The 14,770-nt window shown below is 34.9% G+C and overlaps 1 protein-coding gene across 5 annotated transcripts in view; it reads right to left on the minus strand.

The window, feature by feature from the left end:
• Positions 1-14,770, minus strand: part of SUPT3H (SPT3 homolog, SAGA and STAGA complex component) — a 254,005-nt gene that overhangs the window by 157,481 nt on the left and 81,754 nt on the right. The gene's annotated exons all lie outside the window — the stretch shown is intronic.

Raw genomic sequence — 14,770 nt, forward strand, 5'->3', positions numbered from 1 at the left:
TAAAATCTGTATTTTTATATTTGACCATCTGAAAGGTCATGAAAATTGCATTAACACAACTTCCTGAAGAGGCAGCAAAAACATTTTGTCAAAACCAGCTCTAAGGCTGGTACACCAAATATACTAAACATGGATTTCACTTTTATGGAAAATCATTATTGACATTAACTACTGTCAGGAAGGTTTTATGGAGCCTTTTCATTATTTAATTTCTATTTGTGAATAATTTATATTCTCTTTTAATTAAAGCATTCCTTACATTTTACTTCTAATGTACTGTTACAAAACCTTTCATTTAAAATTATTTACATCTCAGTAGCATGTATACATGTATTTGCATAGATATACATAAATACATACATTGATTATCTTGTCATGGATAACACATACTTTAAAAAATGAGTTCTTTTTTTAATTTTAATGATTTTGGGACAACAGTAAGTATTTAATGCACCTGAATCAGAAGGATCATTGAAAAAGCAAATTCAACACAAAACTGTCAAGTTTATGTCTAAAATATTATTTTTGGCAGCAGAATTCTTTGATAGGCAGAAGATACAAAGAATACATGCACTGCCTGAAGGCCATGTAGAAAGAAACACTATTTTATCCCTTTCTGGTTAAAACACTTTTGAACATAGATTGTTTCCTGCAAGAAAATACTCAGGGAAGCTTTTCAGAAAAGTAACTTTATCAAAGTGCTGTAACTCAGATGGAGGGGGGGGGGGGGTGCTGTATCTTCCTCTACTTCTTAAAGAGAAAAAGTAAAAAAATTAAAATGATCCTTTAATCCTGTACAGCAAATATTCAGTGAACACACTGTACTTCCTAGACCTGAGATGAAGTGCCATTCATAGTCTGAATTTTAAAGTAATATTAAATTGACCTGCACGTTTTAAAAAAAAGGGGCTTTTTTTTTTTTTTTTAATGACAGTATTTTGTATTTTATTACAGCAAGGTAATTCACAACCTCAGAGAGTAACTGTCCTATGCTTTACTTTTGGCTGAGTTATCAGGCACATGACCATTTCAACATGATCACTACTTGATCTTTGTATATTTAAATATAATTATCCTGTAAAAACTACAGATGTACTCGTGGATCCCAAAATACAACAAGTATGTTCACATTAATTATTTATGTAGCACTTGCATTGAAATGCAAATATCCCACACCTGGGAGTGCCCAAGGCCAGGCTGGAGAGGGCCTTGGAGCAACCTGGTCCAGTGGAAGGCGTCCCTGCCCAAGGCAGGGGCTTAGACAAAATGATCTCTAAGGTCCCCTTCAAACCAAACCATCCTATGATGTTCACCTGAAATCAAAGCAGGAAGGCTGGATCCAAAAGCAAATAACTTTACACGACTCAGGATTATAAACAAAAAAGTAAATAACCAACGATGCTGCAAAGATGAGGGCAAAAAGTGCTCCCAGCAGCCAGCACAGCACAATGGCAGGAGCAGAACTCAGTGTCATCACTGAGATTGGAAGCATAACTGTACTTCTGTTCATTGGAAAATTATTTTGCAACATTTGAAATGATTATATAGTCATAATTTAAGTTCTAAGAAGAATTGAACTTAAAAAACCTGTTGTAAGTCAGAATTCCTTTGATTTTAAATTTATATTAAGTAATTACACTTAACATCAATGAAAGGCTGGATCAAAAGCTCTAGGATCAACAACTGGCTGCAGCTAAAATCAAAAGCAGCAATTAATTAAATTAGCAAACCATGGTACACATTATGATTTAAGTTACCAAATTCATCAGCCTCCACAAAGGAGCTGCCATATTACAAGGACACATTTACACACACAGAGGGTTAAACTGTGTGATCATTTTGGATACTTTCCAGATTTATAATCTAAACTAATTGTGTAATTTAATTAATTACTTGGGTTGAGTAAAAGCAAAACTTCTGCTATTTCTAAAATGTTGCAACACAAAAAATATTAAAAGGTGGAGGTTTTTTTGTAAACTAAGAAAAACAGGAATGACTGGTTGTTTTCAGAGCTCTACATCCAAAGGGTAGCACGGAATTATCCGTGGCAGAACCACGTTCACCGTTCAAGTAACACAGAAATTACGCATATCTATTTTAATCAAATTGCTGAAAGTATTAAAACATTGCTATAGCTGGCTAAATACTTAACTGTACAGGATACATTAAGGGAACAAATAGAACTGGCATGCCAATATTAAGAAGAATTACAACACAGATTTTCTGTCTTCTACAACCTTTTATTACCTCTACAGAAAAGATTATAGTTAGTTATCTACCTTGTGTAACATTTATAAGGAATAGTTAACTGGATATACACAATCTGATACAAGAACTGGTTAAAATAACTCAAATATCCACAGAGGTAGCATGAACATATAGAGATGAGGTTATCCCCGCAAGTAACTCTATTTGTCCTGGAGTCTGATTATCTGAGACAATGCAGCCAAAGGTGTGAAGTCAACACAATTTGGATTTGGCCACCCCCTTTGCAGCTTTCCTGTGCACAGAGACACAGTTACCAGTCTGTCTTCAGAAGGACTCCTACCATTCTAAAAATACTGTCCCACAGCTGTTTAAAATTTATTTTTTTAGACCATAGCACCACTGTTTGGTTGTTTCCAATTTCTGAAACCACAAATAGTAAAAGTGTACTCAGTCTACTGCAAACATAAATAGCAAATGCACGCTTCAGCACTTTTAAAAGGATATGGAAATTGGCAACAAAAATGCAGTTCATGTTGAAAATTTACGAGGGCCCTGCCATATTTCTTCAGAAATACAATCAGGTAAAAATTAGGAAGATCTCTACCAGCTGGGTGGCATTTTTGTGTTTTCTTTACTTATATTTTTTTTTAACTCAAAGACTTTCATTATGCAACTTCTGGCGCTTGATAAAATAGAGCATGGTACCTTTGCTCAAACCACAGCTTCTTTGGTTATGTTTAGCATTACACAAACATCTTTCACCTTAGATATCCTCTTGCATTAGTGTGTTTCATTTGAAATACTCTAAGGCACATTACCTTTGGACAAAATTATTTTCATGGCAATCAGCAAATGAGTCCCTCCCCCTATTTTCACAGGTCATTTCAAAATAATCCAACCCTTCACAATTCTACTTTTGCATATTTGAAGCTTTATGCACATATTTCTATTAAAAGCTACAGAAGTCCAATAATATCATATTTTTACATGGATTTCTTTCAAGAAACACAGCACATAATGACAAAGTATCATCTAGTTTAAGGTAACAGTAGACATGTCAGCAAATGTGATTACACTTTTTTTCAATGAACATCACAAGTCTGGAAACCTGAAGGAAATGTCAATATTTTTTTGCCTGAAGTACACTTCTTGAAAGAATTCTGGATCCCAAGGAATTTGATGGGAGTTTGAAGTCACTGGAGCTGAGATTTCAGCCCTGGCCTATGTAAATTCAAGTGAGCTCACTAAGAAAAATATCTATTTCAAGTGGTATTTGTGAACTATTTTATCCTGACATAAATGCAACTAAAAGTAGAAACAGGTAATTTCTTTTGATCAAATATGGTCCACAGCAATAGACTGTTTCTATCAGTGGTTTAACACTAGAAACCTGAACCTTTCTGATGCAACAGGCTTAAAAAAAAAATTAATAATAAATCAGTAGTTGATGAGTTCACTTTTTTTTTTAAAGTGTAGATGTTTTAGAAAGGATAAAGGATGAAGAGGGGAAAAAAAAAATCTTTTCTTTCCCTTGCAGCTAAAAACAAGCTAAAACTATATACAAATTGTTTAGGTATATATACAACTCATTTTGGGATTAATTTCTTTTGGTACAGAAGTAGCTTACTAAAAGCTTTATTAACCACACAGTTTGGAGGCAGCATGGGCATGTATTTACTTTTATATATTTATATGTAAAACTTCTACCTATTTATATTTACTTATTATAAATTTGTTTTTAAAATAGTTCCATACAGTTCTGTAGTTTTGCCTACCTCGACATTTTGCGTATTTCCTAATAAGCCTGAGTGAATCACAGACATATATGTACATATATGGATGATTTTGTCATGTACATTATATAAAAAAAAGCTGGAGATAAGAAAAACCCAGCTAGTTGATGAAGTAAAAGTTTGTCCAACAGGCCATGACACACTGGATGAAAACTACACATTAAATACTCTCTTAGATACATTTCTGCTGTTGACTTGTTAATATTTTCCTTTCCAATTTACTGGATCAAAAATACTGCATTTTTCTGACAGTAGGGTACTGTGATTAAAGCAGACCCAGGATAATTTTTTTTCAGCCCCCCAAAAACTGGAAATGGGTAAAAATGCTTTTGTTCTGAATGTCCCACTGCTATATGACAAAATAAGAATTCCCAGGCTTGGAGCTGAAGGCTCAGGAGGGATCAACAGCAAAATTGGGATCATGAGCCTGCGAAGGCTCCTGGTTACAGCCACGGGAAGAGGTCACAACCCTTACTTGGAGAAGGCACCACAGCAATTTTATACTCTTGGTTAAAAACAATGTAAAATGAAATCACCAATTGGCACTTATCCCTGTTATTTAGCCTGACTTGGAGAACTTTTATGTTACAAGGGCCTTACATGGTTTATTTTATTTTTTAGGTGTTGATCTATGAAGCCTAATTTGGTTGGTTTTTTAAAATATCTAATATTTTCAACTGAAAATTATGTCCTGCATAAATTAAAATAGACTACACAACCTTTTCTTAATAATTAAGAATAAGCTGGTGTACACATCACACTGCTGTTTCCATAGAACTACCTTTAGTATTAGCAATTTCTTTGCTTGGGGGGAGCAGCAGGGACACTTGGCAACTGCTTTGCTTCAGAAACATTGTGTTACACAGGTACTTTTCACTGGATATTATGCTTTGTGATGGAAAAGTTTCCCAACTGCTCATTAGAAGAAAAATATTAGTTTAAAATTTAAACTGTTTGCAAAGTATAATTTTAACTAGGAAAACTCCTGCTGTAAATATAGAACTGGAATACTGTGATGTGGTTAACTGCACCTGCCACCCAAATGCATTTTGCAATGTTATGCACAGACTTTAAAGGAAAAAAAAATTTGAGAGATGCAAATAATGGCAAGAGTACTATTAAATGTTTGATTGCATTTATTTAAAGCAATAATTTAATTTTCTTTTTAAATAAGTCCTCCATCCAGCTTACTAATATCTACCTGTTCTGAATTTAAGTGTTCTTTTGCACTTACATTAAGAATAATATTTAAATACATGGTTTTCTTGAAGGTCATCTTCAGGGCTAAGGCACACAGAAAGTAAGTTTAACACCGAATCAATGGTTTGCTCATCCATTAATGTAAGTTTAAAGGATTAACTGCATTTGTAAACCACAACCTTGTACAATACACAAAAAAATTTGAGATAATAAATGATACAGCCTAAGCCCACTGAATCCAGAGAAAGAAATGTTTGATCCTTCTAATCATAATGTACTGAACAAGAAAATGTTTTAGCCTACAATCTGTATTTAAATAAATTATACACTCAATCTGCACAGTGAAAAAATTTATACAACTCACACAAAACCATATGAGGATGTATGTAGGAAGCATCAAATCTTTATCTTAACTACAAAAATGTTATTTAGAAGAAATAACATAGCAGAAGGGTAAAGAAGTGAGACGCCACTGGAAATACCACAGAGTAAGGAAAATGTTTCTAGTCTGCCTTATTTCTTAGTCAGAAGTTGATGGGAAAATATGGTGTAGGACCAGTGCAGGCGTTGGCTTTCCCAGTCCATTTTCCTAGAGGGGTTTCTTAATAAAAAACTTTTTTTTTTTTTTAACTCCAGTCTTGTTTGCCTTTTTTCTTGTCTTTTAAGAAGGCAAATATTTAATTTAATTATTTCCTTCAAATCACCCATAACAAAAAAAAAATTCAAGAAAAATCTTAATTTGTACAGGAATAGTCAGACATTTGGCTTCTAGAAATCCGCCTGCTTAAAACCAAGAATTAGTCCCTTCTCCGGATGCAGTATCTGTCAGCAATATTTACAGTTTAAGAAAGTAAGCTGTATAGTTTTCCTTGAACACTTTTCAAAATTTCCTGAGTAGATTCTTGAGATGCAGCAGGATAGTTCTGCAGCTAAATCTAAAAAAGCTGAATAAATGAAATTTATACGTTGCACTGAAGAGTTCTTTGGTGCTGAACACTGCCGTAACTTCTACATAATAAATTATTTCCTTAATTTGATGCACTTCAATGTGCATTCCTGGTATTCATGATGTATGACAGGAAACAGCATTGCCACTAACAACAGGCAGCAGGCATGGATTTCCTAATTTTAACAAGATGCTACCATAGAAAGGAAAAAGCTCTTCTTCACTAACAAATTCAGATGTGGAACAATTTGGGCTCCAGTCCTTCAAAGCCAACACAGGTCTGTAACAGTAAATAAGGAGTAGCCTGGCACAAGCTCCAAGGGTTGAAGCTCAGCTCATTCTTAGAGACAAACCCCTGCTAACTCATCAGATTTTGCTCAATTTGAGCCATACAAACTCACCCACCCTCTCAAACAGGAACTACTTTTGCATGTAACATTTGGTCCATGCCAGGGCTCAGGGTACAAACCCTGGGAAACAGGGTTTGTCTTCCCATCTGCATAAAGCCACCATGTCCATGACTGGGCTCTTTGAGTGCGACCACAACACAAATAAATAGACCTATACACAAAAATGGCATTAAACAACACTTAGAGCCACAAAAGTCTGCATTCATTAATTTGGAAATGTCAGTCTGAAGATGGGCTACTTGTCTTAGGATAACACGTATATTTTCCTCTTTCAATGTTCCCTGTACAAGGTGGTCAACCAAGGCCCTGAGGCCACACCATTGTCTTCCCATCTCAGTTTTACCCCCTCATCCAGCAAAGTGTGGTCCTTGCCCCACCAATCCACACCTCACCCCTTCCAGGCACTCTCCAGCTTTCACAAATAATCACTCACAGAAAAAAAAAAAAAAAAAATAAAATAAAAAAAAAAAAAATGTAAGAATCCAGGGTTAAGCCAAAATCCTGGGTTATTACTTTATGTCATGGAGGGAACTATGTTCTGCTGCAAGCAATTTCTTTCAGGCCAGCAACTTAATATATGGTCTTTGCTTTAGCACAGTCCAATTCCTCATATAGCAGATGCCTTCCCTCATTTTCTTTTAACATTGTCTCTGTTTTAATCAAGGTAACCATTTTAACTTCCCTCCCTGGTCCTGAAGCACCTATAGCTGTCACTTACAAATTCTCTGAGCTACCGGAACAAGTCCCTGCAACACCCTAAGAGCCTCAAGCTCAAGAATCTCCACAGGGATCAAACACTGAGCATTCCACTGCCCAGCTGAGATCCTTCCACTCCTTCACTGGGTGAGTGCAATCAGCTGTTATTCAGGACACCTCTTCATATGGGAAACAGGAACTCAAATGGTTGGAGGGTGGCAGAGCTACAGAACCAGAGGAACCACAGCAGGTCAAAGGACCTTAATTCAGGCAACAGTGCTGATCCAAGTCTCCCTGACACCATGGCTGGGTTATTTAGACTAACACATGGATCTGTTCCTGCTGTTTTAGATTATTTAAGAAACACAGAAAATTTCCTAAGTGAGATTGAATCATGTATTTTTTAGGCCAGTAAGAATATGCTAGAATACCCAATGTAAATGACAAGAAATATTTCACAGGATGAAGTAAAATTAATGTTTGGCTGATTTTCTTGATTTCTAAATGATAGGCATCTTTCTGCCACACAGGAAGGAGTATCATGGAGTCGTGGAATAAATGCAATAGCAGAAACACTCTGAAATAAGTATTTTGTTAAAATGTTGGTACGGTCTGCAAACTGGTGTGTTTGTTGCTTCCTTGAAGGTGGTAGAAATTGCAGGACATAATAAATGCCTAATGCAGTGTGAAAGTATAGATCCCTTCTAATTAAGCAGAAGTTAGTATTTAAAAATAAAAAGAGAGAGAAGAGTGATAAAGACGCACAATCACTTTACTATTTCTGTCTGGTTTTACAATACACTTAAACAAATGCCTAGATAAGGTCTGACAATATTCTGTATTATTTTAAAATCACAGCTTTAATGTAGCACATGTTAAGTAAACTCTATTTTGACTAAATACTAGGAATAATATCATCTACATTAAAATCAGTACTCAATTCCTCACGCATTTACTCATTTCTTATTTCTTCTCACTTATGCTAGAGCTGTTCTTTCTGTAACGAGGTAACGCCATTTCCCATTTCCCTTTTCCTATTTGTCTTTACAAATTCCGTTAAAAAAATACATTCTCCTATTAGGCATATAAAGCTTACATAAGTCAGAATTTCTGCAAAACTGAGCTTTTGAACACATACTTTTAAAGATCTGTTAATAAATATGTTGCTCTGAGACTAAAGTCTTATTTATATGAGTTTGTGGCTTAACTGACAAGTATTTTTCTGTGACAAGTAAGGGCAGACAGTTTGTATCTTAAACACCATAATCCAGTTTTCAAACCATGTAGACGTCTGGAAGGGAATCAGTCAGTAAAGTAAATTATATTATATCCCACTGACAGTCCAGATACAATCCCTGAGATTCATTACTTCTACCCAAGACAAAAGAAAAAAATACATGGGAGAGGTGTGGGAGGGTCAAAAATATTTGCAGTTCACAAGATTGCTTAATCAAAGTAAACACGCTTCTATTTTTAAAAATACAAACAGCAGTTAGTTCTTGGTTTAAATGCAAAGCTGGGATATAAGCAATAACTTTCTGCATTTTTATGTGAAGCCATGGGCTAACTGTTTCTGTTTTACAAGCTGCCAGCAGTTTGACCTCTCTAATTTGCTGGGAGACAGGGAAACAGCACCTCGAAAATTATATTTTTTCACTAGGATGAATATTTTCTCTCTGCATTTCTTTTACATGAGTTTGTGTAGGATTTATTCACAACAGATTTTCCAATTCTTAGATAGTGGTCTCTCACCCATGACAGCCTTCATTGATGTAGTAGCCAAGATGTACTGATAATTGCAGTCAAAGCTGCAATTTAGCCTTTTTAATTCAAAAGGAACATTTGAGAAGGAACATTTCTGCATGAATTAGAATCTGAAGCTAAATAGTACTTTCTTTTCGTTCAGGATTCTCTTCAGCTAACAACCCAAACTGGATTTCACCTTTTCCTTAAGTGGTTTCATATGAATGAAGAGAAATTCACTTCTTTTAATTTTTTTTTTTCTTTAATAGCAATTACAAACACAGTATTATTCCATTACCTTACTCATAATGTTAATTTAAAAAATAAAACTAAGCTGAACTTTGTGCATACAGAATATTACTTATCCCCTATAAGATGCAGTCAGTTCCTTGTCTCAGTTCCAAATGGGAAACCAAGAAAATGCCATTTTTAATTATAATAGTTGACTGAATTTCCACATTAAGGTCAAATGAGCAACTGGAAATGAGGCACTAAATATATAGCATTAATTTTGTATCTTAACTATACTCAGACTCCAGTCTATCAGTAATGTACTGGAAGTTACTAAAGTTGCTGCATTTTACAAAACTGTTCGTAATTCAGAAGCTTTACAAATAGATAATTTTCCACTGAGCTCTACCTTTTCCCCTGAAAAAACCCCCACAGCCATCATTTCAGTTTGGTAGTTTTCATATATGTGCAGCAAAGGGAAAAAGTTTCTTTGTTTTGACTGAAACTGGGAAGCGAGGACCTGGGTATGTCTTTGGAGTTCGTAACTCCTTCGAAAACGCAGCGAGCATCGCAGCACTTTCAGCAGTTAAACTGAAATTTATTTCCATAACACACAAAAATGTTCCGTTTTTGTGAAAGCAAGGAGAAACCGTTTCATAAACGTGGTAGATACAACTGTAAAAATATTTTAAGTTAATGCAGAAGAGAACATGTTTTTATTATGTAGGCTTGTATTATGGAAAGCTTAAATACAGATTATCTCATTCAGTAACTCCCCACTTTACAGTAGTAGCAATTCATTCTAATTGCTTGGGTAGCACACTCAGGAAAAAGAGTATTTTTCCTTTTCACTGAATAATGTTTCATGTTCGGTTAAATGCAGGAAGTTACACCACCGTTGGAATGTGATTGTCTGCAATGGCAGAGTTACTTTGTATTCATACGTTTGTGTTTAGCTAAATATTAAAATGTTGACCACTCAGCAGTACTTCTGAAAATATCTCCAACTCCTAACGAGCTAAACGAAAAAAGCATCTATCTGCCTCAATCAGAATTGTTTTCAACCATGCATAATCATTTTTCACTGAAATTTTTAGCCTCCTGTATGGAGCAGATTATAGCAAATGTAATTCACACATGCTGTTTCTTATTCAGAGGAAAACACAGACTAAGGATGTGGAGAATTTCTAGCCAAATCTTCATTCAGATCCAAGATCCACGGACGCCACTGTAATTGAGAGACATTCACAACCAGATAGCTGTAGACTTCATTTTTGTTTAAAATAATACCTCTTCTACACGAGCTCCAACTAAAACATTAATGTTATTTAACTTCTAGCAAGCTGCCTTTAGCTGAATTTACAACAGATTACAGGTTCTTGGTTTAATTCTGTTCAGAAAAGGACACTGCTTAAAACCATATACTTATATTCACATCGAGATCATGTAAATGTGCTGCTGCTGCTTTTCAGGCTACTTTAAAATTACGTGTAACTAAGAACATTCTTCTTTCGGAATTCGAATTGCCTGGCAGCTCACAATGGAAAGTGAACTATTCCTCCCATACCTCAAAGTGCACACTTTACTCTGAAAGTTGTTTGAGCTCACCCAGACTAAAAATGCCTACTCATAGCACCCAGCCTCTCAGAAACCCCAAAAGAGGAATCAACTGCCCAAAAAAAACCTTTATTGCCTTTAGATTTCAAAGAAGTCCTGATTTAGTTCCACTGTTCCGAAATTCTGCTTTGGATCAAAAATTATTATTTCAAAAGCCATGTTTAAAATTTTCTAATAGCATAATTCAAAGTGTTTGAATTTTGTCACATTAAAACATGTAAAGTATAATAACCCCAGGAAATATTAAAAGATGCAGACCTGCATAGTGATTTTTACTAGGGCTCCTCATCTATATTAGATGCTTATTGTAGTTTTTAAAATATCAATTTCTTATTATTTATACCTCTAGCTGACCAAAAAAAAATAAAAAATAAAAAACAAACCAAAAACTGATTAAAGCACAAAAATATTTTTTTTTTCCCAAGGTGACCTTATTTTAAGATTAATTCTGAAATAACAGCTGCTTCCTCAGCTATTTCACACACACTCCTGTGCTCCTTCTCAGCTGCATCAAAGACACTCCCCCCAAACAGCTGCAGCTGCCTGAAGTCACTTCAGTCCTTCAATTTCTGATTTGAAAAATTTATACAAGTTCAATAATGTTACAACTTTAACAAACTTCTGTTACTATGCTGTGATTAGAAAACGCCCCTAAAGAGAAACACATTTTAAAATTAATTTATCCATTCATCCTGTTTCTGATATTGCACCGACAGATTCTTTAAAAAAATTTATTAGCTCAATTTGTTTCTAATTTCAATTAGCCATGCCACTTTTTGTATAACTTTTAAGCAACAGAACACACATGAAGCTGCTGTTTAGATGCCAGAACAAAGGAGTATGTATTAGGCAGCGAATTCTGTCCTGTTACATTTGGACTAAGAGAAGGATCCTGCTCCTCAGAATCAATGACAAAACTAGCCTAATATACCCAGACAGTGCTTTAAGATATTCAGCTTTGTATATTTCCAATAAAATAGTATTTAGTGTAATTATACTCCTTTCAGAAGCAGAATCAACAGCTTTCAACATACAGTACCTGCACAATCGCATTTAATATTTGGAACTCTGTAAGAATAAGCTAAGGTGGCATCAATTTCTGTGAGCAGAAAGGGTGAGAATGGGTGAATGATGGAAGGATCAGTGAGTCCACATCTCTTCTTCATGACAACATTTGTAGAAAATGAAAAATAGGCTGCTTAAGTACTAATTTTCCACAAAAATATTTTCCTGCTGTAATAAAAATAATATAAAATTTCTTTCCTGAATTTTAACATTATGTATAAGGTAGCAGTAGCTCATACTGCCCTATAATCTTGGCAAATGTTCCAGCACATGTTTGAATTTGATTTATTAAAAATTATTTCATGGATACTCTGCTGAGATAAATTAAATTAAGTCAAATCGCTCAAAATTCCACATTACTTAAACACTGAAATTCCAAGGAGTTATTCCAAAAAGGAGATTTTTTTCCAATAATTTTAACCTTCCAATAATTCCCTGCAATTTACTAAATTATGACACTAATTATTAGTTAAATAATAGAAAGAAAAGCAACATCTTAATGCTGATTGACTATCTTGTAATAGTCACTAAACATTTCTCTCCACCAAAAGCTACAAAAACAAAGTTGTAACTATTACATTTTTTAATTTGGATCTATATGGACTACATTCATAATCCAACTTCAAACTGTGTTTTTATTATGAAACAAAAAAAAAATTGGTTTTGTTATGAAACCTCCTCTAAATACTTTTTATCTACAAATACACGAAACGCAGAAGTAGCATTTCTGAGCTAAACATTATTATTTAAATAAATAGAAAAGGGAAAAATAGCACTTGAAAGCAAAGAATAAAACAGTACTTGAAAAACCAGTTTCTTCTTTTGCACCTCTTAAGAGAGTTAAGCTGTAAAAATACCTACAGATATAATAAAATAGCTAAAATAGTATTTAAAGTTATTTTCCACTACGATCAGCAACTTTAAAAGTGAAAATAAATGACATTATCACGTGACACACCAGCATGAGACATGTAGCTTTAATATTGATTTGAAATGGTCATTTTCAAGGAACAGTTGAAATAACAGGGGCGAAACGTTCAATGTTTAAAGTAAGTACTGCTAGAAATGGCAAAAAAAGTGTCAATGGAAATTCAGCCACCACACAGTCTTCATTTTCCAACATCAATATACTAAAGAGAAGGTCTCAACTTCAATACTCACATTCAAAAATTATGTTAACAGCCCAGAAACCTATGCATTTTAAATTTCTGTATTTGTTAAATTTGTTTTACTTTCTCAGCAGTACACTGCCCAGGCAGGAAAATAGAATTGGTAGCCTCTCAGTACTTTAATTTATGATGCCACAATTCAAATCACAGCAAGTAAGATTTCACATAGTCAGCACTGAAGTAAGATCTGCAGACACTAAATGAAACATGTATTTAAAGAGAAAAGGAAAAAAGAGATACCATGCACAAGGTAAACTTTTAAAATGAAATGAAAAATACACACTGTTATAAATCAAACTAAAAGCATTAATTACAGTATGTTTGACTATGAAATACACTACCCAATGATTTTAAATTGCAGCATCTCAAAAGAAATTTGAGTTAACAACAACATAGCAGCTTTTAGAAGGAGACAGTACTCTAGAGAGAATTAAACCACCAAAAAAAAAAAATTTAAAAATCTTTATTCTTCACAGTGGCCCCTTGTCTTCCAGTGCCACACCAGCTCATTAAATTTATTCTATCTTTGCCTCTAATAATTTTCTTTCCTCTGATGATTCCACACCAGTAAGATAATACTATTCCCAACCCATGCCACCATAGATGTGTGGGACATTTTGGCAGGGGGATACAAACTGGTTCCAAACCACCTCCTACCAAATCTACGAACATGCACTTTCAAACCACAGTTGGATAAAAAAGAGCTCTATGAATAGGTACCACAACTCCAGAATTCCACAATTTCTCCATAAATACACATGCCATGAAGGGTCAGGTTCTCTGTTTGGTACTGAGGACTTCTGTCCCTGGTGGCACCTTGGTCCAGCTCACAAGGATCAAGGAACAGAGCAACCCTTAACAGCCTCTGGAGTCTGATCCCCATTCCGTGGATGCATGGCAAATCTCTGGGATGCCAGACCCATCCAGGTGGCTGCAGTCCAGGCTGCAACTCCTCCCAGAGAGCACTCTTGAAACAAATGGGCATTCTTAACAAAATAGTCTGTTCTACATTGAACTTGTATCTGGAATAGAGGGCCAGAATTCAAGTGTCTCTTCCTAAACCTGTTTGTAGGTAGGAGGCAGATGGAAGACAGATCCTGACTTCCCAGAACAGGCGTTTTTGAACACATGTTAAGGAAGCGAAGCTAAGTATGCTATAAACCATCAAACTAAATACAACTATAGCACAGTTTGAGTTAGAAGGGAGCTCTGACATCATTCAGTGTAAATTCCACAGGGGATGATAAAGTATGTAACTTAAAAAAAGTCCAGGCAGTCTTCAAAAGCTTATAGTACTTTCTGCTGTCTGAGCCTTATGTGGATTTCAGTGTCCAAATCTCAGTTCAGGCTGATTAAATTCTATTTAATACTGAGCTTAATTTTTCATTAATGAAATCCATAAGTTCAGATACATTGACGTTTCCCTTTTTCTGCCTTAAGCATTCTCTATGAAGGCCATTAACGGAAACCTTCTTACTTGCACACTTGGGTGTCTTGCCATTGCAAATAAACATCAACTATAAAGCCAGCTGCAATTTGAAATGCTCTACCTTCATTTCTAATAGAGCATAGCATCAACCTGTATATTCCAAAATCCATCTGTCTTTATCCCTACTAGCAAACCATATGCAGTTCATTTTCCACCTAAATTCCTTATATTCTTCTGGCTGATTCTCTGCATCCAAGTGCTGA

The sequence above is a fragment of the Poecile atricapillus genome, chromosome 3, assembly GCF_030490865.1.
Source record: "Poecile atricapillus isolate bPoeAtr1 chromosome 3, bPoeAtr1.hap1, whole genome shotgun sequence".
Taxonomy (NCBI): domain Eukaryota; kingdom Metazoa; phylum Chordata; class Aves; order Passeriformes; family Paridae; genus Poecile; species Poecile atricapillus.